The sequence below is a fragment of the Ambystoma mexicanum genome, chromosome 7q, assembly GCF_040938575.1.
Source record: "Ambystoma mexicanum isolate Mex_15411 chromosome 7q, UKY_AmexF1_1, whole genome shotgun sequence".
Taxonomy (NCBI): domain Eukaryota; kingdom Metazoa; phylum Chordata; class Amphibia; order Caudata; family Ambystomatidae; genus Ambystoma; species Ambystoma mexicanum.
In genome coordinates, this window is record NC_090941.1 from 476,595,815 (window position 1) to 476,621,554 (window position 25,740).

At 47.0% G+C, this 25,740-nt stretch overlaps 1 protein-coding gene across 3 annotated transcripts in view; it reads left to right on the forward strand.

The window, feature by feature from the left end:
- Positions 1 to 25,740, forward strand: part of NAA16 (N-alpha-acetyltransferase 16, NatA auxiliary subunit) — a 2,654,788-nt gene that overhangs the window by 2,151,871 nt on the left and 477,177 nt on the right. The gene's annotated exons all lie outside the window — the stretch shown is intronic.

The following is a 25,740-nucleotide window of genomic DNA, read 5'->3' on the forward strand; positions in this document are numbered from 1 at the left end:
GAACAGGAAGGCCCAAGGAGAGGGGAGAATGCCAGGAGGAGGGACCCACAACCTCCTAAGGGCCACAGGGCCAAGGGAACTAATCCCAACAGAAATGAACCCAGGAGGAGAGGGGAAAACTGGAAGGCAGGAACCACAAGGAAGGGACCCAACAGGAGCTAAGGCAGCCCAAGAGGCCAGGGAACCGGACAAGGAAGCGGGAGCCAAGGAGCAGGAACCTGATACAAAGACACCAAGCGACGGTAAGTGGGGAACAAACCGCGTTAAGACGCGATCTGTAGAGGGCCGGACGCTATTTACAGCGTCCGGCACGAAAGCGAGGCTCGGAACGCTAGCGGGGCTGCGCATGCGTAGCGGCCAAGCGGGCACCAGAACGAGGCTTGGAACACAAGCTTGGCTGCCCGTTCCTGGTTACCCGCGAGGTTCGCGCATGCAAGCGAAGGTGTCGAGCGCCGGCCCGCTGCCTACAGCCACGCTTCCCAAGCCGTTAATATGGGTACAACTGCCACGTCCGGGGACGGACGTGATGAGAAGGCCAGGTAAGTGTCCTAACACCATACCCCCCTCCGGAAAGACCGGAAGAACCCGGCTTCCAAGGAAAACGGGCATAAAATTCCCTAACCAAACGGGGGGCATGAACGTTCTCAACAGGTTCCCAAGTGCGATCACAGGCAGGATAGCCCTTCCAGTCAATCAAATACTGCAATTTACCCCTAAAGAGACGGGAATCACATATTTCCTGCACCTCAAATTCAGGGAAACCCTCAACGTCAATGGCAGCGGGTCGGGGGCAGGCACAATGGAAGGGATCTGAATGATAAGCCTTTAAAAGGGATACATGAAAAACAGGGTGGACCCTCCAGGATTCTGGCAACCTAAGTTCAAAAGCTACTGAAGACACCCTCTTGACAATCGGAAAGGGGCCCAAAAACTTGGGAGCTAATTTCAACGGTACGTTCCGTGCAGGCAAATATCTGGAAGATAACCACACAAGATCTCCCACCCGAAATGGTGGCTCAGGGCTCCGATGCTTATCGGCCTGTCTCTTCATGGTCTCACGTGCCTTGGCCAGGGTACCAGCCGCTCGACGCTGCAGATTCTGGATATCGGTGACAAGGCGATCAGCCGAAGGAACATTACTCGATCGTACTGGCGTAAAAGGCAGCAATCTGGGATGAAGGCCAAAGGTACAGAAAAAGGGACTTAGTCCGGTTGCAGAATGAACTGAATTGTTATACGCAACTTCGGCCAAATCGAGATGCGACATCCAATTTGTTTGGGAGGCATTGGCAAAACAACGGAGGTACTGTTCCAACGTTTGGTTTGTCCTTTCTGTCTGTCCGTTGGTTTGTGGATGATAGCCAGAACTGAGTGCCCTATGGATGCTTATATGCTGGCACAATTGACCCCAAAAGGAAGAGACGAACTGAGAACCACGGTCAGATATTATCTTGGCAGGTAATCCATGCAGACGAAATACATTGTGCAAAAAGGCACGTGCTACTAGAGCAGCCGTGGGAATTCCTGGGAAGGGAATGAAGTGGGCCATCTTGGTGAAACAATCGACGATAACCATGATACAGGTATGACCTTCGGAGCGCGGAAGGTCGACAATGAAATCAGCGGTGATTGTATGCCAAGGAAAAGGCGGTGTTTCCATGGGATGTAAAAGGCCTACAGACTTCATGCGTGGAACCTTGACCTGGGCACAGATGGGACAGCATTCCACATAACGTCTGACTTGCAAAGTCCATTTAGGCCACCAAAAATGTCGAGAAATGAGTTCTTGCGTAGACCGAATACCGCGGTGACCCCCTATCTTGGAGTCGTGAAAGCTTTGTAGGATTATCTTGCGAAGCTCATCCGTGGGTAGGTATAACCTATTCTGGAAAAAAAGCAATCCGTCCTTCTCCCTCAACTGGTGACGTCTCATCAACGTATCCCGAGAAGAATCAGACAAGGTAGCTTGTACCACCCTATGCAAGAACGATGGCAAAGTCAGTAGAAAATGCTTGGGAGCAATCACAGGCTGGTCTCGTCCTTCATGTTGCACATCATCAGCCAAAGAACGGGAAAGAGCATCCGCCTTCACATTACTGCTACTGGGTACATAGGTGATATGGAAATCATACTGTGAAAAAAAGAAGGCCCATCGAGCTTGGCGGGAGGTCCGACACTGCAGAGAGCGTAGAAATTGCAAGTTTCGATGGTCAGTGCGTACCTCCACCGGAAAGCATCCTCCGAGAAGATGATGGCGCCATTCTTCAAAGGCTGTCTTGATGGCCAGTAGTTCCTTTTCGATAATGGGATAGTTCCGTTCACTATCCATACGTTTTCTGGAGTAGTAGGCTACAGGGAACTCCATTCCAATGCTCAGATCCATCTGAAGTAGAACGGCTCCCACAGCAAAATCCAAAGAGTCGGCTTCCACGATAAACGGCTGGTCGTCTTGGGGATGATGTAAAATAGGCGCGGAACTAAAGGCCTTCTTTAATTGCTCAAAAGAGGTGGCAGCATCATGCCCCCAAACAAAGATTCTCTTACTGCTGGTCAAACAGGTTAAGGGTGCAGATAATTGCGAAAAAGATGGAATGAATCTTCGGTAGAAATTAATGAATCCAAGAAAACGTTGAAGAGAATTTCTGTCGCTGGGAGCTTTCCATTCTAGGATTGCACGAACCTTGGCTGGATCCATGTGTATACCCGACGCACTGATTACATACCCAAGAAATTCAATGTGGTCTTGGTGAAAAAGACATTTTTCAAGCTTAGCGTAAAGGTTATTCACATGTAGCCGCCGAAGGACCTCTTTTACATGTACTATGTGCTCTTCGAGATTTCTTGAAAACACCAATTTGTCATCCAAATAAACCCAGACTGAGGTCCAGATTAAATCAGAAAATATATGATCCATTAGACGCTGAAAGACAGCTGGGGCATTACATAGCCCAAAAGGCATAACGCTGTATTCATAGTGCCCGCTTGGAGTCTTGAAGGCCGTCTTCCATTCATCTCCAGCCTTTATCCGTACCAAATGGTAGGCTCTACGGAGATCAAACTTGGAAAATATTCTTGATTCACGTGAAGATTCCAAAATGGATCGAATCAAGGGAAGTGGGTATCTATCCTTTCTAGTGATGTTGTTTAGTTGGCGATAATCAACACACAGGCGCAGGGTACCCTCCTTCTTCTTTACAAAAAACAGTGGGAATCCTGCCGGTGAATTAGAAGGAGCAACATACCCTTTCTGAAGACATTCTTCAAGATACTCCTGCAAAACCTCCTTTTCTTGAGCGGTCAGGGAGTACACCTTGCCATGTGCAATCACAGCGTTGGGTAACAGGTCGATGGCACAATCAAAAGATCTGTGAGGAGGTAAGGGAATGTCCTTAGGTTCAGAGAAAACCTCATGATATTCAGCATATTCAGAGGGAACTGAAGAAACAGAGAGTAAGCGTGGCACACCAACCCCTTCAGTCTGGGTGGCAATCGATGATTGCGTTGAAGAAGAACCGATATGGCAACAGTCCTGCAAACAACGATCAGAGCTGAAAACCAAGGTCCGAGTCTGCCAGTTGATGTTGGGGTTATGGTGTAACAACCAAGGCAATCCCAAAATGATCGGATAAGAGGGAGTCTTGATGACATCCAGAGAGATCTGTTTGTGATGTTCTTCAATCCACAAACTCAGCGTCCCGGAATGTTGATAGACCGGACCCGAAGACAACGGGGTACCGTCAATAACTTCCACCACTGAAGCACAATTCTTTTCAATCAAGGCAATACCATTCCCGATGGCAAAATCAGCGTCCATATAATTTCCAGAGGCTCCACAATCCAATAATCCCAGTACCTTAATGGGTTATTTTCCTGACCAAGAGACCTTGAGTGTTAAGACCATAAGCACGACTGGTTGCATGGGTTGTCGGACTTGTGCTGAATCGGGAAGGACTGTAGAAGAAGAGAGGCCCATTGTCGCCTTTCCCATAAACGATAGGCCATTCAGTTTTCCGACTTCCGAAGTGGTCTTAATGGACAAGTACTGAGATAATGGCCAGAGGCCCCGCAATACAGGCACAACCGTAGGTCACGTCTACGTTTCTTCTCGGCATCAGATAGGGGACCTCTGACCGCTCCCAGTTGCATAGCTTCAGGAGTTGGTTCAGAAGAGGTAGATGCTTTGGCTGGCACTGGCATGAATCTTGGAATTGACCTTTCCAAACGGCGCCTCTCACCTCTTCTCTCAGACAACCTGTGATCGATCCGCATCACTTGTTCTTGCAATGCTTGCAGGGTTTCTGGTTCTGGAATATGGAGAAGTTCATCCTTATATTCCTCTCTCAACCCCCTACGAAAAAGGGTTTTCTGAGTAATCTCAGGCCATTGTGAATCAGTGGCCAGCTGACGAAAACGGCTGATGTAGGTGATTATATCACTGGATCCTTGCTTCAGGTCCATAAGATGATTTTGCGCAGCAGCGGCAAGGTTGGGAGACTGGAACACCTCCAGAAAAGCCTTCTCAAAGGCCACAAAATCCTCCAGAACTGGACTCTTAGCAGCTACCAAAGGAGTGGCCCAGGCCAATGCGTTTCCGGTTAGATTTCCCAAAATTTACCCAATCTTGGCCTTATCCTGGTTGAAATGCGTAGGGCGGCACAAAAAATGTATTCTACAATGATTGCAAAATTCTGCCACTCGTCTAGGATCTCCGTCAAATTTTATTGGACTGGTCTGAGCCATCACAGTCTCTGCAGAGGTACTGGGGGTAGCCCCTTGAGCTACCAGCTGACGTAAGGCCAAATTCTCCTGATGCAATACTGTCATCTCGGCGCGTAGGGTCCCAAACTCATTCCTCAGAATCCTCCATTTCAGATTCGGAACTGGTTGTTAGGCGTCTTAATCTGTTAAGCTGCGCGTCTCTGGAGCGCTGCGTACCTGAAGTTTCAGTTGCTGGTCTCGCCGGTGACGCCAGACTGGTAGACCTTCAAATAGAGTGCAGAAATTGTAGCGCTATTAAGCGACCCCGACCCAACCCTAATGGAACAGGGATGGATTGGAATCACCTCCCAACGCCACTGGCTCACCTCCCTGCGGATTAAAGTGACGCCGGGACAGTGCAAGCACTGACAGGGAGGTGATGAGGTGTTGAGCTGGTATGGTCCGGTAGAGTGGTTCAGAAGCTGGAGGATTGAGAAGGTCTTCAAAGATGTCCAGGCACAATCCACCAAGGCAGTTGATAATCAGGAGGGCTGGCACCCTGAGCCAAACAGGCAAGGAAGATCCAGGCAAACAAGGAGATCAGGAAGAGAGTGGAACCCAGGGAACAGGAAGGCCCAAGGAGAAGGGAGAATGCCAGGAGGAGGGACCCACAACCTCCTAAGGGCCACAGGGCCAAGGAAACTAATCCCAACAGAAATGAACCCAGGAGGAGAGGGGAAAACTGGAAGGCAGGAACCACAAGGAAGGGACCCAACAGGAGCTAAGGCAGCCCAAGAGGCCAGGGAACCGGACAAGGAAGCTGGAGCCAAGGAGCAGGAACCTGATACAAAGGCACCAAGCGACGGTAAGTGGGGAACAAACCGCGTTAAGACGCGATCTTTAGAGGGCCGGACGCTATTTACAGCGTCCGGCACGAAAGCGAGGCTCGGAACGCTAGCGTGGCTGCGCATGCGTAGCGGGCGAGCGGGCACCAGAACGAGGCTTGGAACACAAGCTTGTCTGCCCGTTCCTGGTTACCCGCGAGGTTCGCGCATGCAAGCGAAGGTGTCGAGCGCCGGCGCGCTGCCTACAGCCACGCTTCCCAAGCCGGTAATATGGGTACAACTGCCACATCCGGGGACGGACGCGACGAGAAGGCCAGGTAAGTGTCCTAACACTCTGCCACTTTTGCCAGTTTTGTTGGATTAAGTCAGAGGAGCCACCGTAAACACTAAACTGGACCTCGGGGAGAGGGGGGCCTACAATCGTGTGCGCATTAAAGGGGACGAATGGAAGACGGCCTTCCGCGCTAAAAATGGACTCTTCGAGTACCAAGTAATGCCATTTGGCTAATGCAACGCTGCAGCCGTGTTCCAGTATTTTATTAATGATGTTCTGCGTGAGCTACTGAGTGTGTGCGCAGTTCTTTACATTGATGACATCTTGCTGTACTCGTCAAATCTGGAAGACCATATCTGGGACTTAGACAACATTGCTTGTTTGCAAAGGCTAAAAAGTGCTTGTTCCATGTGACTGAAGTTGAGCTCTTGTGGTTTATCCTCACTCCCTCAACACCCTGCCCCAGGAAGTAGGCATGGACAACCGGAAAATGTAAGCAATCCTACAATAGCCGTCCCAAACATCAGTAAAAACCGTGCAGAGTTTCATCTGTTTCACCAACTTTTGCAGGCGCTTCATTCCAGACTTTTCAGTGGTGGTCCACCCCATTACCTCGTTGTTGTGAAAAAATAGAATATTTCAGTGGAGCACCAAAGCAGAGCAAGCCTTTCAAAATCTATAAGTGAAATTCATCACTGCACCAATATTGAGACATCCAAATCCAGAACTACCATTTATTGTAGAAACAGATGCATACAGTGTAGCAATGGGTGCAGTTTTATCGTAGAAAGATCCGCTCTCAGGTGGTTACATCCCATAGCCTTCTGGTCAAAGAAATGTGCACCTGCAGAAAATAATTGTGCCATTAATGGATAAGGAGCTGCTAGCCATTAAAGCAGCATTCAAGGAATGGTGGCAGTATCTTCTAGGAACCAAACTCCAGGTAACAGTCTTCACCAACCACCGAAACCTCCAGTATCTGAAATCTGCATGAGTCTGATCAGCAAGAAAACTACATTGGGTGCTCTTTTTTGCTGAGTACGACTTTATTTCCTATTGACCTGGAGTACAGAATGGAAAGGCGGATGCCTTATAAAGGTTAGGATGTGAGAAAGAAATAGTAGACCAGGTATAATCAACCCCAGAACCCATGGCCATTATTCAATTTCAGAAAATCGTTGGAATTGTTGATGCCACTCCAGAACTGAAATTACAAGAGGACATTTGTACAACCCTATCTCCTGGGGAACTACAGACCTGGGTGGGAGAAAATGCAGAAATACAATAGTCAGGGACTGCTTTACTATCAAAGACGTTTGTTTATCCGGACAATCACAGCTCGCAGCAAGATATTACATAGCTACCACGATACATTATTAGAAGCGCATCCAGGAATTACTAAAACCGACAACAAGATCTATATGCATTACTTGTGGCCGACCTTACGTCAAGATGTAGCTCATCATATAAACACTTGCGATGTGTGTGCTCAACAAAAAACACTAGAGGAAACCTCAAGGTATATTGCAACCCATGCCAATGCCACCGGCCCCCTGGCACATTATCTCCCTTGACTTTGTAACTGATCTACCCTCAAACCATGGATACAAGATTGTTCTGGTTGTGGTAGACCTATTGTCTGAAATGGCCCACTTCATCGCATTGAAAGGCATACCTACGGCTCTGACACTAGCTCATACATTCTTGCACCAGATTGTTTCTTTACATAGGTTTCCGTTGGTGGTAATCTCCGACCAAGGAAGTCAATTTATATCTGTTTTGTTATGCTATGTTAATAAAATGTATAGAGCGCACATACACCAGAGGCAACTTGGTGCTAGGATACTGACGGCAGACTGCAATAGCATCCTATCGAAAATAAGAGAGTTTTTAGTGACCGCCGGACTTGAAGATGATTCTTCGAATTCCGCATTGCTGTAGGCAGCTTGTTCCAAAGCTTTCCCGCTGCAACAGAGAATGTGCAGCCGCCCAACCCGGGCCAGCCGAAATTTCGTGATAATGACTAGGTTAGCCGCTTCGGAGCAGAGAGCCCGAGCTGTGATATAGGGCGTACATTTGTCCTGCAAGAACTCAGCACCCAGGTGATAATATGCACGATTGCTAGATGCAGAAGGCCTTAAACTTGATCCTCTCTGCCACAGAAAGCCAATGAAGTGCACTAGTCACAGGACTACAGAGAACCTCTGGCGACCCTTGATGCCATGTTCTGTAAGCATTGGAGCCGCTGGATCAGACCCTTCAGTTGGCCCAGGTAGAGGGCATTGCAATAATCAATGCGGCTGGTAATCAGGGAGGCAACCACCTGAGGGCGTAAAGCCCCTGGTAAGAAGGGAAGTATCTTACGAAGTAGCTTCAAAGAGATAAAGACCATCTTACATATGGTGCTGAAGTGCAAGGCAATAGATAACGTAGATGAAGGACAGACACCTAGGTTCTTGACTGACTGACATCACTGGGGTGGGAGGATCCCCCATAACTGACTGCCAGAAGGAAGGAGTCCAGAGAGAGTCCGTAGATGGAGAACCCACCATCATCACCTCTGTCTTGTCCCGTTAAGCTTAAGCCAGTTGCTATCTATCCAGCCCTTCATGGCTGACAAGCACTCGCACAGCCTCAACGACACCTCTGATTGGTCAAGATCCAACCATACCAAAATCTGGGTGTCTTCTGCATAGGTGTAGCACCTGAAGCCGCGAGAGCGGATGAGAGCAACCAGCGGCTAAACATAGATATTAAATAGAAGTGGGGACAAGGCGGACCCCTGGAGGACACCACAGGATAGGGCGTGAGACACTAAATGGAAATGAGGAAGAGAGAGTTACTGACCGTGACCAGACAGGAAAGAGGAGAACCAAGCAAGGGCGGTTCCCGAGAGGCCTGAAGTAGCTAAGCGAGAGAGCAGGATGGAGTTGTCAACCATGTCGAAAGCTGCAGAAAGATCTAGCAGTATCCAAGCGCCCACTACATCCTGATCCGCCTGCATGGTAAGATCATCCGGCACCAGGACACTCTCGGTACCCCGTCCTGGCTGAAACCCAGATTGAAACGGATCAAGACCATTTGAGTGATCAAGAAAGGAAAAAAGAAGAGGAGCCACCAGAGATTGTAACAGTTCCAAAAAGAAAGGAAGGAGTGAGATAGGCCGATAGTTTGCCAGCACCGCAGGGTCAAGTGAAGTATTTTTTAGACGTGGGAGAACAATGGCCTGTTTAAGCTCTGGGGGAATAATACCCTGCTAAAAGGAGCTATTAACAGTGGCTGTAACCCAGGTAATAGGGAGGATTTCCTTCAGAACTTCAACCAGAAAGGGGTCAGACAGGGCTGCAGATTTCAATTTGGTCACATCCTGCATGGAAAACTGAGGAAAGTAAGAACAGGAGTGCAGTGGTGCTGTGTCAGTCTTACCTAAACTCATACATGCATTCTTAGAAGAGTTCATGTGAATCTGGTCACGTATACCCGTGGCCTTCGTAATAAATAATTCAGCCAGGAAATCACACAAAATCTGAGAAGGAACTATCTTAGTGTGATTAGAGCAGTGGACGTAAATGTTTTAACAACCGAGAACAGCTCTTTGGACTGATTAAGAGCTGACAAGACTCTGCCCATGAAATAATTAGCCAACTTGATAGCCGTATTATAGCTGTAGGTAAGTTTCTGAAAGCAGATTCTCATCACCACACCATTAATCCTATGCCACTTCCGCTCTGCCTGTCGTAGCCCCAGAAAGGCTGCTTTCAGCTCAGACGATAAACAGAGCGCAGAGGGGCGTTTCCTTAGGTAGATGAGCTTAAGGGGGCAACTATATCAGCTACTGTTTTGGAAAACATGTTGCACAAATAGAGGTTAGTTTATGCACCAGCCATCATTCCCAAGCTGACGGACAAAATGAATGAACTAATCAGACCCTGGAAAAATATCTCTGCTGAATTTTGCCATATACAGATCAGGATTGGGTAGACTTCTTATGGGTGGTGGAATATGCCTACAGCAATAACACACATAGCTCCATGGGTTTTGCACCCTACTAGTTTCTACACGGTATGCATCCACGTACATTTATATGCCAACATCTTCATGAAAGAATTCGACACACAATACAGCAGGCTAAAGGCCACTTACAACAGGCTAAGGATCGGTACAAAAGACAAGCTGTTAAAAAAAAAAAAAAAAGTCAGCCACAACTTAACAAATGGGAGACCAAGTATGGTTGGCTACTTGACACATCTGCATGAAAGGCTGCAGAAAGTTACACCCACGTTATATAGGGCCCTATCCTATCACTGCCATTATTAACCCCGTTGCAGTTAAACTGGAATTACCCAATAATCAACAAATCCATCCAAACTTTCAAATCTCGTTGATAAAACAAGTCCACCCATATACATGCAGTTCTATGTCTTTTTTCCACTTTCTGACGGTCGCATATAAAAAAGACCGATTTATTTCAGATGATTTTGTGCTGCCCTCAGAAAGCGGAAAAGGGTCATGACCAAAGCATTTTTTTTATTTGGGGGTTGGGTGTGTTCACTCGCCAAGCCCCCTTTTTGCTCCTTGCCACACCCCACTGCATACACATACGTTTGTTTACACACATGTGCACACACATACACTCTACACACAGACACTTACCTGTCACTCCCGCAGCTCGTCCTCTCGCTCTCGCTGTGCCTGTAAGCCCCTGTGTGCAGTTGTGTGCGTTGCAGGGGCTGACAGTTCGATTTAGAAAGACTGCTCTGTGCGGTCACAGAGTGGTCTTTCTAAATCGATGTTTTTGTAATCGATTTTTAGAAAAGGGTCTTTTGACCTAATACCAAGCATGCAGCACTTTTACTATGCCACCCTCAGTGATAGGAGACCAGGGAGAACCTGACTACGAAGTAAAGGTATTCTATTCCAAATTGGTGAAGAAAACATTTTATTACCTCATTGATTGGAAAGGCTATGGTACACTTGACAGAACTTGGGAACCTGCCACCAATGTCCATGCCCAGAGATTAATAAAGCGCTTCCACAAAGAGTATCCCTACAAACCAAAACCCTGACACGGCACCATAGGAGGGGCCTTGAGGGGGAGTGCTGTCAAGAAACCCTTGCCCAAGCCACTGCTTGCCTTGCCAAAACCACTGCTGCAAGCACAAGGTTGTAGTCTGGTGCCAAAGCAATTGAAAACATGGACAAATCTAGTCCATAAACATCATGCTAAAATGGGTGCCAGGTAAAAAGTGGGAAGACTATCAAGGTGTCTTCATCCTGGGCCTCTAAATACAACATAAGAAGAGCAGTGCTGCACAGTTTTGGGGCTATAAAAACCACACCCAACGAGAAACCTGTGCTTCGTGTTGCTTTCAAGTTCCGACCAACTTGTTACAACGATTACCGTTATCTTGGACTCCTGGCTCCTGTCGCAGTTTTCTAGGAAACCTCTGCCTGTGCCAGCGTAAAATACAAAAGAAAAACTAGTAAGCAAGGTCACGCTCTCGCTCCTTCGTTTCCACCATTTGCGAACTTCATAAAGACTTGTTTACAAGCCTCTGCCGCCCAGCCCACATTCATGTAAAATGTTCAACTGCATTATTGTAAACACATGTGTGCCTCTCGCTGTGTTTTTATTTTCACACTGAGCAAGAAGCTAACACGCTCTTCGGATCATTCCTATCAACGTTCTGCTTCTGACATCAGCGCAGAAAACTCTGCACACTTCAAAAGCAACCCCTGAAGTTAACACGCTGTATTATTCTCTCTCCAGTGGCGCTCATCAAGAAAACGCTTGAAACCTTTGCCAAAACGTACCTGATTTCCCCATAAGACTTTCAAAAAATATATATTTGTATTACTTTTGTGACATTTTCATACAACTTTGCATCTATCTCAATACTGTATAATAACACTTTACCAGCATTTTTCTACTACATTCTCTTAACTTAGCTCTAAACTGTTCCCTCCCCCACCTCCCATTCCCTTTAACTGAGATAAAGTATATCACTGGAACCATATTGTGTTTATCTTTATTTCTCCTTGTTGACCACTGCGCCTAGAACATGTATTACGTTCCCGTCTAATCTTGTGCCGTTATGAACAGGGCCACTGTTAGTTCTGACCGTTTTGTCAGTTCTTTGCTGTAGTGTTGCCCTCTTACCGCTTGCTTCCACACTTCTGTCTCGGTCGTTGACCATTTTTGTAATTCCTTCCACCACTTTGCTATTGACAGGCCTTTATGTGATTTCCGTTCCATTGAAATGCTGCGTTTTGCTGGTATATATGCAAGGTCTTTCAATTTTCCTAGTGCCTTTCCGTTCTTCCCCTTGGGAAGAGCCCCTGTATGCATGCCTCCGGTGATTGGCCATTCAGTTCAATGTACCCTGTAGATAACGCTGTCCGCCTCTTTCAAAGGGCCTTTGGAAGGTGCTAAGCGCTAATCTGTGCCTGCCTCCTGGCCATAGAAAATCTGTGCACTCTTTTTCGAGTTTGATGAAGAATCATTTAGAGATATTTTGTTGACAGAGGCAGCTTCCCCCAGAATTTCATTGATTTTACTAGACCCTCCAGTGCTTTTGCTGTGTTAAATGTATGCTGTTGCTTTGGGTAGTGATATGTTTATCCCTAGATATCTGAAGGTGTCCGTTTTCCACAGGAGTGCCAGTTTCAGTAACTTTTTCTCGTCTTCACTGGCTAGTTTAGTTAGTTTGGCTAGTGGGAATAGGCAAGATTTGTTCTTGTTGATCGTGATACCCGTCAACACACTAAATTGTCTAAGACTTCTAGTACATGTTGAAGAGTATCCACTGGGTCTTGCAAGTACAGTAAGGTGTCATCTGCGTACATAGATATTACATGTCTTCCTCCATCTAACCTGATCCCGGCATCTTGATATTCCTGTCTTAGGCTGCTATTGGCCACAGTGCAATTGGAGACGGGGCAAACCTGTCTAGTTCATTTCTGAGTAAATGCCACCTGTTTTGACCCTTGCCAATGGTTTAGTGTGGACTAACTTAACCCACTTTATATACTTTGGTCCTACTCCCATTTTCACCATCGTGGTGTATAACCAATGCCAATGGACTGAGTCAAACGCTTTTGTTGTATCTAGCGAAGCCACTGCACAGCATTCATCGCTGCCCTTTGTGCTTGCGATTATGTGATGTAATCTATGTAGGTTCCCAGATATGTTTGAACCAGGCAAATATTCTGTTTGGTCTCAATGTATTAATTCAGATATCACTATTCCCAACCTGTTAGCCAATAGTGCTGTAAGGGTTATATTGTCTAGATTCAGTAGGGACAACAGCCTGTAAGAGCCGCAGTCTGTCGTTACCTTGTTGGGTTTCGGGAGGGCTATTTCCACAACTTCATGCATGATACCTTGTAGCATACCCATTTCATACGCCTCCAAGTATACCCTATTCAGAATCGGTGCAAGGCTGCTTGCGTATAGTATTCGCCCGTCAGCCCGTCCATACCTGTGGTTTTCCCTGTTGGTAGTGTACTGATTACTGCCAGAACCTTTTCCGGCGTTATGTGCTCTTGCAGCATCTGCACTTTCTCTGTCTCTAGGTGCGTTAAGTCTAGGAGTTCTAGCGTGTCTTGTATTTCGCTTTTACCTTCTACTTTAGTATCTTCGTAAAGTTCCTTACAATATTCCTGAAATGCGGTGTTTACCTCCTTTTGTGTGTTATGTACCTTTACCTGTTTTCCCTGGATGGAGTAAATAGGTTTCCTCCCCTGTTCATTATTGCATAACCATGCCAGCAGTTTGCCGGGTTTATCCCCACCCGCATGTGTTTTCTCTAAATACTTTGCATAACTAAATTTGCCCAGCCTGTCCCATTGCTTTATGCACTCCAGTCTCAGTCTGATTTCCTCTCCCTGGTCCCCATCACACATGCTATTCTTTCTTTCTACCTTTGCAAGTTTTAGTACAATATTATGCAGTTCCATGGCAATAGCCTTCTGCACTCCACCTGCTTGAGCTATCAACTCTCCTCTGCTTGCCACTTTGTACGTTTACCATACTGTTCCTATTGACCTAACTCTGCCCACATTTATCTAAAAGAATTCCTCCATATATGAACGCTGTTTCTCGGATGGTTTCACTACGTAGACGCCAGGTAGGGATGGCTGGTCTGGGTGCAGTTATCACCCATTTGAGTACTAATGGGGTATGGGCGGAGAGTACTCTAGCTTTGTATTCTGCTTCCTCAAATTCCCTCATATGCTCTTCTCCCGTAAATATGTAGTCTAGCCTTGTGTGCACTTTGTGCGGGGAGGAGTAATGCGAGTATTCTCTGTCTTTTGGGTGTAAGGTTCTCCAAATTTCTACTAGGCCAAAGGACTTTAAGAGGGTGTGTAGGATTTTCATTGGTGGTGCCGGTTTTCTGTATTTGACGTCCGATCACTCTAGGGTTGAGTGTACAGTTAAAATCGCCACCCCACAGTAGTACTACATTCCTGTACTGGCCTAATCTTGCATTGAGTGAGCGAAAGACATTTGTTGCGTCATGATTCGGTGCATATGTGTTCACTATGCAAATTTCTCTGTTTTCCAAAGTTCCATGTATCAATACCATTTTGCCTTCATCATCCGTTTTAGTGTGTAGGATTTTCAGTGGGACTGTGGGTGCCACCCATATTAGGTCACCTCTGGAATAGGCAGAATACGTAGCGCCCTCTACTGTTCCACCCCATTGTTTTGTGCCAATTTCTCCTACCAAGTTTTGTTGAGGTGTGTCTTTTTGCAACAAGGCTACTCCTATTTTGTTTCTACGCATGTATGTGATTGTTCTGTGTCCTTTAACGTAATTGTTCAGGCCATGAATGTTCCAGGTCACTACTGTAATGGTACCCTCCCTGATGTGTGTACTACATTGTCTTTGGTTGCTGCCACCCATTTAGGCTTGTGTTCTTTGTGGTTCCGATTGCTGCTGTGGTATACGATTTGGCTTTACTTGTGCTCAGTTTTCCAACTCCCTCCCTCCACAACTGATTCTTCCTTAACTTAAACAGCCCAGCTATGCTACGCATGCTCGGGCAATCCCGCTTCTGCTCCCTCCCTACCTAGTCTATGACCAGGCGTTCGGTGCCCAACGGGTGGGTACTAATAACATAACCTGCTAAATGTGTTTTGGGAAGTTATGGCTGCACTGTTTTCAGCTTGGCCCCTCCTATAGAGTCCTTGCCCTCACTACTTGACTTCCTGCAAAGTGGCTTTTGTTCAGTTACAGTGTTATTTCCCTTTACAGGGTCCGTAACAATCTATGTCCGATCACTTTCTCCTTATTTTGTTGATGCGTCATACGGGAGTGTGTACGTGCTTGGGCTTTATGACTTTGCGCACAGTCTCACGACAGGATTGCACTTACCCAATCCTCTGTAGTGTCATTTCACACTGTCGATCCAGTCTTGTGCTTCTTCCGGGTTGTCAAAAAAGAGCACATTTGTTGTGTATTATCTTCAATCTGGCTGGATAGATTAGCATATATTTCATTCCAGCTTTTCTCAGTCTTTCTTTTGTAGTTATAAATTGGTCTCTGCGCTTCTGGACCTGGAACATGTAATCAGGGTATATTGCTAGCTTAGCTGAATATCTTTGTATGATTCCACCTGACCTTGAGAATGCCAAAATCTTTTCTCTGTCTTTATAATTTAGGATTTTTGCAATGACTGGCCTTGGGGGCGGCTCCCGTGATGATTTCCTGACCAAAGATTGATGTGTATGTTCCACCGTAAATCCTTTGCGTTGAGTTCCCCAGGCCCAATTCTTGCAGTAGTAGGTTCTCGATGCAGTTAGTGGGGTCAGAGCCTTCCATACTTTCGGGCAGTCCAAGGATTCTAATGTTATTCCTTTGAGCCCGCCCTTCTTCGTCTTCAGCTCTATCTTCAAGTAATTTTACTTTTTGTTGCAATATTCTGACGTCTTTTGTCGCTTGGGAGACCTCCTTGGTGTTGTCTGTCACCCGTGCTTCTATTTCCTCGTGAGACTTGTTCACTCCAGAACTGCACTGCCAATCTGTAAAACAAGAAATACAGCATTAAGAAAAGACAATACGAGATATGGAATAAAAGCAAGTGAACTGGCATCCATACAAGTATATTGAAGTCCATGAACATTTCATCACGTTCAACAATATTAAAAGAACTGTGAACATTTGAACACTTGGACATTTTTCACTCCAAGAAAAACAGTAGCGAACAGGGAGGCTTCATCTAAATTACTTCATACGTCATAAAGGAACCAGAGCTGTTAAGCACGTACAGCTGTGAATCTGGTGAGCTGCCTTTAGGTAGCTCATTGTATGGGTATCAAGGAATGGGTAGAGAAGAGGGAACTGTTTAATATAGATTGTAAACCTAGCCCTCTGTTATCTGCAGTGGGACATTTATGTGAGCCACTGAAAAGAGCACTGAGAAAAGGAGGATTAGCAGTCCACACAACACATTCACTGCAGCTCCACACCAAGAAACAATCCTATGTCTTTGGATACAAGGGCATGTGAGCATCTCAGAACGCCACATCTGTTTGTTCCACCAAGAGGTGTGTGTATTTTCATCAAAAACTGCCCAAGAATCTGCACTCGCCTCCACAAGATCAGGTAGGTCACTGTCTGTCCCTGCAAGACACCAGGAAAGGGTTACATCTCCCATCCACCTTTATCCATCCTCTGACCCTCCCTCCCCACTTATCCCCTGCCTGAACATTTGGTTCTCAGTGGTCTATGCCCCCCACGTGACTGGAACAGTTGCATTTCAGAGGCCCTTCCAGGGCAGCCTTGCCCAGGCAGCCAGTCGGATAAGGGCCAGGGGCAAAGGTCAGCTCCCCACTGAGCAGCTCCACTCCGTTGTGTCCCGTGTTCCCCTGGGATGCTCAACGCAGACAACCTACAGCATCAGATAATGTAAGTCTGGTGTGGGCAGGGAGTACAGCCATTACTGTACACCAGTAAAACCCCACCACTCTTACTACCTAATATCATATACCTACAGGCATTTAGCCTAACTGGATTAGTCAGACATATTTTGCATTTAGCCTAATTGTGTAACGTAGCCCTATTTTGCATTTAGCCTATTGTGTAAGGTAGCCATATTTTGTATTCAGGCTAATTGTGTAAGGTAGCCATATTTTGCGTTTAGCCCTTTTTGTTTAAGGTAGCCATATCTTGTATTTAGCCTAATTGTTTATGGTAACCTTACCTTGCTTTTAGCCCTTTTCTTTTTAAGGTAGACATTTTGCACATTTAGCCTAACTGTGTAATGTAGTCTTACCTTGTTTTTAGCCCATTGGTGGTGTTAGTCAGCCATATCCTGCATTTAGCTTAATTGTGTATGGTATTATGCATTTATCTAGCCCTTAGATCGCCTGTGAAATGTAGCACTGCTCCATTTACATAGATGGAACCCAGAAAGTAGACATTGTTGTTTGGACAGCTAACCCTTTTCTCCTCTCGCACACCGCACCGTTGCTACTTAGCGGAAGGCACAGGCTCACTTCCACACACCTTGCACCCACATATAACACAAACACTGTTGCACATCACCTCTGCCGTAAGAATGAAGCTACTTTTAACAGCAAACATTTGAACTGTAGAGTCCCACTTAACTCTTATCTCCTTAAACACAATCCCCCCTTTAGCCCATAGTATACCTCCACTGCCCTCATACACACTCCATTTAGACATGCGTGACAAGCAGGGTCTTGGCCACCCTAGCATATCTTTAACGATTGAAGGGGGGGTGGCTACATGGCCACGGACTAAGACGTGGTTTCGGCAGGCTACTGCTGATCCAACCGAGATCCTACGGACATATGCATTTAAAACCTGCTGAAAAACGTGAACTTATAGCTACAGCTACATGAATACTAGGTGTATATAGCGGTCGTGAATGCGGCACTCCAAGCAGCTGTATGAATAAACCGGGAGCTTGTGAAAGCAGCGAGATCCCGCGGGCGAGCCTCCTAAAATGGCACCTCGCTGAGAACAAAGGTTGTGCCTGGTGCTATAGTTTCATGGAACCAGAGCGTTGCGCTCCCTTGTACTGGCAGCAGGACCGGTGGCCCAGGTAGCAGAACAGAAGCGGTAACTATGACGGCGGCACTGTTTGCAGTGGCCATGTGAATCATAGCCAGCTGACTGGAGGGAACATTGCGTACCGAACGAACCGTGGAGCTGTTGTGGACACTGGCGGACTACGCGCATGTCTAGGAGCGGCATCAGCACACTGAAGATGTGCGGGCAATCTCAGACCAGAGTGGAGTACACCGCTACAACAACAGATTACTGCAATATGAGCCTAGAGGCTCGCAGGAGTGACCAACACTAGCGGAATACTTGGTCACAAGGAACTGAAGGAAGACGAGCCACAGTGCTCTGGGAGAACATAGTGATACATTGTTACAGCCCGAGATCGTGCGGCGAGCCGGAGAGAATTCCACTGTGAAATTGACATTTGCGCGGAGGTGGCATTCGCTTATGTCATGGGGACACGATTCCCTTGCAACACAGACAGGCAGGCCATGTCTATGAAGAGCAAACACCAGAAAAGCATAAAGACCCTGTAAACGAACATTAACCCGCCGGCAAGTGGTGAAGCATAGGCACAGAGCGTGCTAGGAGAGGTGAACAGAGATGAGACGGTCACAGTAACTAACTAGCAGCCTGGTTGCATGGCACAACAAGCACACAGACCAGAAGAGTAAGAATTTGATGTGAGATATATAGAGGAGAGAAACAACACTAGGGGGAGTGACACAGAGCCATATTCCCAAGGGCTGTTAGACAGAAGGAGAAGGCTGTGGGCACCTAGACTTTTACTTGGGATCCCCCTGGGCTCTGCTGCGCAGAGAGATGATCAGAAGGCATAGGAGACAAATATGCAGAAGCTTCCTGTGCCGAATTAACTACCCACTGTCGACAGGGGTGTGTCCACCCTATATAGAGGCACCAAATTATTTCCCTGCACGCACAGGAATATGTCATCCAAGCAGCTCAAAGCCAAGGGAAAGCAGTCTTCCATGGAGGATTTCGCAAAGGCATCACCAACGATGGAAGGGGCCAAGTCAAAGGGACTGTCCGCACAGGAAGCTGGAGCAACCAGCCGGAATGACCAACAAATATTAGATGCCCGAGCCGAACTAAAGGTGGCTTGGGGGCTTAAAATTGACACAGCCATCTCGGAACTGCAGACTTCGCTTGAATCTAAAATCGACGTGCTAAGCGTGGATGTGAACCTCTTGCGACAAGACGTCCGGTCGCTGGCGGAACACACAGGGAATATGGAGAAGGAGGTGGGTGCTAACACAAGCTCCTGCACGACCAACGTGAAGGAGATTCACACGCTGTTGCAACAGGTGCGCAATCTAGAAAACAGAGCTGAAGAAGCGGAAGGGCGCGTGCGCAGAAATAATGTGCACATCATAAGGCTCCAGGAAGCCGAAGAAGGGGTGGACCAACGGATTACATTGAAAATATGTTGTTACAAGCGATAACAGGTTGGGCACTCAGTCAGGGGTTCACAGTGGAGAGGGCACATCGAGCCTTGATCAGGAAACCGCCACGGCCCCCCCACGACCAATCATCGCCAAAATCCTGAACTATAAAGACAGGGAAAAGGTTTTGGAACATTTCCGGAAAGGAGGAACGATAAGCAGAGCCTCCGCGACCATCACAGCATATCCTGACTACACGTTCCAGGTACAAAGGTGACGCTTGAACTACGTGGCAGTCAAGAGGAGATGACGTGACGCAGGCTTTAGATACATGCTATTGTATCCAGCGAAGATGAAAGTGCTACACAAGAACAAGGCCCTCTTTTTTGACTCCCCGGAGGAAGTATTTGCATGGCTGGATGCGAATAACTGCCCACTGAGAGCAGAAGGCCGGAAGGAGAGCGAGACGGAGAAATTACCCATCCCTGTCTCCTCCAAAGCCATATTGTTGGACATGTATATATTGTGAGAGATAAGTATGGCATGTAAACATTAACTTTGGGACAGATGTTATGTAGCGGTTAAGACTGGAATGGGCATTCTGGGCAATTGAGCAAAGTGTTATATGGACCATTTAGCATACTTTTCTGCAGACTTTTTGGACTAGAATATACAGATGAGGAGCGTCAGGCATGTGTCAAGCGTATGCGGTGTTAGGGAGAATTCTCTCTTTAGGCTGAATTTCCTAACCTAGTGAGTCCCCCAACAGCTTTGCTGGATTTCTGGGGTTTGTTTTTTCCTCCTGCCAAGAGTGAGACTCTTTGTCTCCCACTCTTGGACATGATTTATGGTATTCCTTTGACTGGTAATGTGTTTATGGGCTATGGGTTCCTTTACTCCATAGGGTCTCATGTGTTTTTCCTATGTGTTACACAGCACCCTCCGTGCAGTAATACAGGGGTGTCATAGTGACACCCCGCCATAGACTCCATACCCTGGGACTGACTGCTGTCTCCCAGGGCATGTAAGACGATGGCTGCCTAACTCCCTACTAGTCCCAAATTATTAACAGAAACCAGTACAAACCATCATATTGTGGACGTACTGGTCGGGGCAATTCGATTGCCCTGGGGTCTGTTAGTCGAGGGGGCACGTCTCCGTCCCCCCTGATCGAGTTTTGGCTGGTGGCAGTGGAAACTAATTTTTATATTCGACCGCAAATATTTTCCTATGGGATTTTCCCATTGTTCGAGGCTACTCACTGGACCGCTCCTTGTACCTGAGAAACTCTGCGGCTGGTTTCTTCCCTGGCAGTGCAACGGACTCCTGTTTTCCTCCACAACAAGATCCTCTCTTCCCCCGGACGAAGCACTGACTTGCATCCGCTGCCAGGAACAACTGCCCCCGCTGGAGGGTTCTCACCACTTTAAGGTACCATGTCCGCCAGGCCTCCCTTTCTAAAGATTGCTACAAGGTAATAATAGCCCCTTAACCTTCTGGACTGGGCTGGCCGCCTTGACCCTCTAGCTGGTCCCTTTCGTTGGTCCAACTCCTTTTTGAACCTTTACAAGACTTTTGTGCACTGCAACCGTGTGACCTTGGACACATTTCGTTTGGATCCTCTGAAAGTGGAACCAGCCTCTTGAACTCTAACTTCACGGTTTTACTTTGCCTCCTCTCTTGTTATGTTCTGATAAAAGTCTTGGGATCTGTTTCAACTTGTTCTCTGCTTTTCTCTCCCTTTTTAAAACGAACTATTAGAGTGCCATCTACGTTAAGCGCTCACCGCTGTCTGAAAATAAGTGGGGCTTTACTTAAGACTTGTCTAATATTCTTTTAAGGGAGTGTATATCTTTTAGTGACCGTGTTTTTGAATTGCTTACTATTAGTGCCTGTGTGTTTTTCTAGATGTGGTTTTAAATAAATAATTATATCTCTTTTACACCAAGACCTGGTCAATGTTTACTTGTTCTATTGTGTGCTCTTGACCTATTGTGAATACTCTGTATACTGCCTAACTCTTCTTGAGGGAAGTCTGACTGCTCAGCCACAGCTACCAAGTGAATCTGTGTGGTACAGACTGCTACCAAGTGGGTTTACTGCCAAACACCTGTAGTCCTAAATCTTTTGCAGTGGTCCCAGAGGGAACTGCACAGGTTTCTGCCTAACATGCTGCATACCATAAGCACTCATGCAGGAGATGCAATGGAAACACAATTTTACCCCTAGTAGTTAGTTTAGTTGAATCACCAGTAGGGTGATATCCCCTTGCTGTGTCCCGAGTACGGGCAGAGGCCAGGAAAGGGGTGGATGCGGGGCAGCCTGAGATCCAGAGATGGAGCTGGGCATCAGTTGAGGGTGGGGAGGGAAGAGGGGAGGGTGGCGGGAGTTGAGTTTGAATTGGGGCTGGTCGGGTTTGGGGCGGGAAGGAAGTTGGGGCGTTTGGCGGGATAACAACAGTCAGGGAACAAGCTTACACCTACACACTATTGCACCTGGTATGGGTGACAAGGGAGGAAAAGGGTGGGAGGGGATATGGATGAGATGGGAGACCTGAAGATAGCTACCTGGAATGTCAGGGGGCTCAATAGTTATTTGAAGAGAAGTAAGGTAATGCCCTATTACAGGAAACTCACCTAACGAAGGAGAAGCAGGAGATAGTGGGGAGGAAATGGAGAGGCACCACCATAGGCACAACATACTCAGCGTATGCCAGAGGAGTTATTACGTGGATTGCACCACATGTCCCCTTTAAGCTGTTACATTCTACTATAGATCCAGATGGGAGGATGGTACTGATAAGGGGCCTGGTAGAAAATAGAGAGCTGAGTATCATCAATATGTATACCCTGAACCAGGACACTAGGCTATTTCAAGACCTTATATGGCAATATCAGCCCATACATGAGAGGGGCAGTCATTTGGGGGAGGCTTCAATTGCACGCTGGATCCTGGTGCGGATAGATCCTGACAGCAAGATAATGAGGCCCATCCCAGCAGCCAAGGCCCTGCGATCCCTATTGGGAAATTTTCATCTAGTAGACATATGGAGGATACACCACCCACAGGACAGGCAATATTTCCACTATGCGGCGCCACAGAACCTGTAATACTCGGCTAGATTACAGGTTCGCTACATCGGAGCTGAAGGGAGAATTAATGCACCAGGAAAATAAAGCAAGAGTCCTATCGGATCACTCGCCACTGATCGTTGAGTGGCAATATTCTCCACCCAGGGCACGGATCCCAACATGGAGACTTAGAGCAGAGGCATTGAAAGATGTAAGGTTTAGAGAGGACTTGAAAAAAAGAGATAGTAGAATTTTTCGAACACAATACTGGGAGTGTGGAGTCAGCTGGAACATTATGGGGGGCATTTAAGGTGGTAGTGAGGGGAGCAGCAATATCTAAATCTAAAGGGCTGCAGGGCGAGATCACCAGAGAACTACATGAAGCAGAGAAGAAATTGGAAGAAATTATGCACAAGGAGGGGCACTCCCCTGAGGAGGTTGGGACTATTAGACGGCTAAAACAAGCTTGCGTGGATCACTGGGGGAGGGTGTGTAACTTGAACTACAAAAAATATGTAGAAAGGCAGCATGCAGGGGGGATAAACCGGGCAGGCTGCTGGCCTGGTTATAAAATTGTGAAACACCCAGACACTCGATACTCAAAGGGAGGTGAACGATAGATTTGTAGAGTTTTACTGGCAACTGTATGCAGACACTGGTGGGGAGACAGATATGATTGACACATTGGAAGACATAGGCCTCCCAAGCTAGATACATCAGAACGAGAGAACCTGGAGGTCCCAATTACCTTAGAGGAACTGGAAGCGGTGATCAAGCTTTTACCCACCGGTAAGGCCCCAGGGGCAGACGGACTCCCTATTGAGTTTTATAAAACGTACAGGGTGGAACTGCTCCCCCCGATGCTGTCGATACTAAATGAAGCGCTGGAAAAAGGGGTATTGCCGGAATCCTTGAGGGAGGCGTCATAAATCCCACTCCTTAAGCCAGACAAGCCAAGCATGGATTGCGGGTCATACAGACCGATGTCTATGCTTAGCCAAGACAGCAAGATACTTACTGCAGTGTTGGCTAACAGGTTGAGACCGGTCATTAATAGATTCATACATCCTGATCAGACGGGGTATGTCCCGCATAGGAACATATTTGACAACCTCAGGAGGCTCCATCACATTATTGAACAGACAGAACAGGACTCACAAGAGGTCGCAACAATTGAAGGCCTTCGACTCTGTTAAGTGGCCTTGGTTGATGGCGGTCTTAAAAGGATATGGGATGGAGCCGCTGTATTTGAGGTGGGTACAGCTGCTATACATCGCACCACTGGCTAGAGTTAAGACAGGGGCGAACATTTCTGACCAATGGCAACTTGGTTGGGGCACAAAGCAGGGATGCCCGTGGTCCCTGATGCTGTTTATTCTGGCCTTGGAGCCCCAGGCAATATATTTGAGGCACCATTTTGGAGAAGTGGGAATACCTCCAAAGGGAGGGCTACACCTGATATCAATTTATGCTGATGATCTGCTGTTATACCTGAGATACCCTGAGGAGAATCTAGAATACATATTGGAAGTGATGGATAGATACGTTGCGTTTTCTGGAATAACAGTGAACCCCAAGAAGTCATGTATATTTCCCCTGGGTAGGTATAAAGGGATACCAAGTAAGGAGCTGCCAGTACTCCAAATACATTGGGAGACCATGACATTTAGATACCTGGGGATTGATGTGCACCACACGACCGAGGTTGAATATAAACATAACACAGAGAAGTCAGTGACAACTATTGAACGTTGTATGAAGTTCTGGGCCAAGCTCCACTTGACCGTGATGGGGAGAGTGGCATTGTTAAAAATGGTGGTGTTACCTAGGTTGTTGCACTTCTTTGGGAACATACCTTACATGATACCCATGCGATTCTTTGTCAAGCTCCAAAGCCTGTGTAGGGGATTTATATGGCACAATACTAGAAATAGGATAGCACTGTGGAAATTTGCAAAACACACATGACAAGGCGGGCATTAAGTTGCAAAACTTCGAGATTTATTTCCTAGCTCTTCAATTGCAGTATGTGGCCAGGTGGCTATCGGATGACTCAACACCGGAGTCCAGGTTAGTGAAGGCGGAATGTACCCCATTCTTCCTGAAAGAATGGATTTGGTTGCCAAAGCCACGACAGAGGGGACACACGGGAATGCTAGAACTGGGTGGGAGAATATGGCAGAGAGCTTGCCAGGTTATGGAGAACTCTGCCCCGTGTTCCGCAGAGATACCGGTAGTGGCACTGTCTGGGGTGGATGAGCAACTGAGGAAGACAATCCGGAAACATTGGGAACCGAATGGCATTGCAACGTTAGGGGATATATGGCAGGATGGGACGGCAGTGGAATTCGACACGCTAGTAGAAAACACCGGCCTGTACCGGGGACAATATATCAGTTACACAAGATTGGTGTGGATGGTAAAGGATACATGGGCAGATACAGTGCTGGAGGGTCAGCCCGACGCAGCCATAGAAACAATCTACGACGTGTCAGACAGAGGCCACAAAGCCTCCTGGATTTATGAACTACTCTTGTCCAGGGTGGGTAAGGAAGTACTCCAATTGAGACGGGATTGGGAAGAGGAAGCAGATTCAGTTGTATGTTACTCATAGGGCATACATGACCCCTCAGAGGATTGCACGATTCAAGAATGCAAGGATACAAACATGTCCTAAATGTGAAGAGGTGAATGCGGGCATGATACACATGTTCTGGGCATGTCCTGAAATACTGAGATTCTGGAGGAAAGTGACACACTGCCTGACTGAGAAAGGGATTAAATTGGAAGTGGAATCCTTGTGGGCATGCATGTTGGGAGGGTTTCCCAGGCCACGCAGGATGAAACCTGTAAGTAAACTAAAGGACTTGGCCTACATACTGGCCAAGCACAGAATTGCCATGGGCTGGAAGGCCAACAATAGACTGAGGGGGAAGTGTGGTGGTGTGACCTCCAGACGTGGGTGGATGCTGAAACAGCGGTGTGGGGAGAAGCAGTCAATAGAGCGGGAGAGGACCTAGGGGAGACACTGACAAGGCGGCCCAGACCGAGTCTGGAGGAGATGAGTCCTCGACAGGCGCAGGAGGGAGTACACCCTTAGAGGATATGATGGAAAATGATGAAGTGGAATAGGCTCTGAGGGAAGGGGGAGTAATGGAAGATGATGTATACATTAAGATATTATTACACCTATGACTGCTGTTATTGTTTGGCTTGTTTTGGTTGCTTTTGTTATTAAAATCAATCAAAATAATTAAAAAAAAAACTAACGATTGAAATGCACATATGCATAATAGCACCTCCCAACGTTTTGGACTCTGGTCCCTCCGAGGGCATTGAAATAAAACCTTGTTGGGACCATCATTATGGTGAAAGGCTCTAAAACAAATGACAAAATGAATGAATGAATGG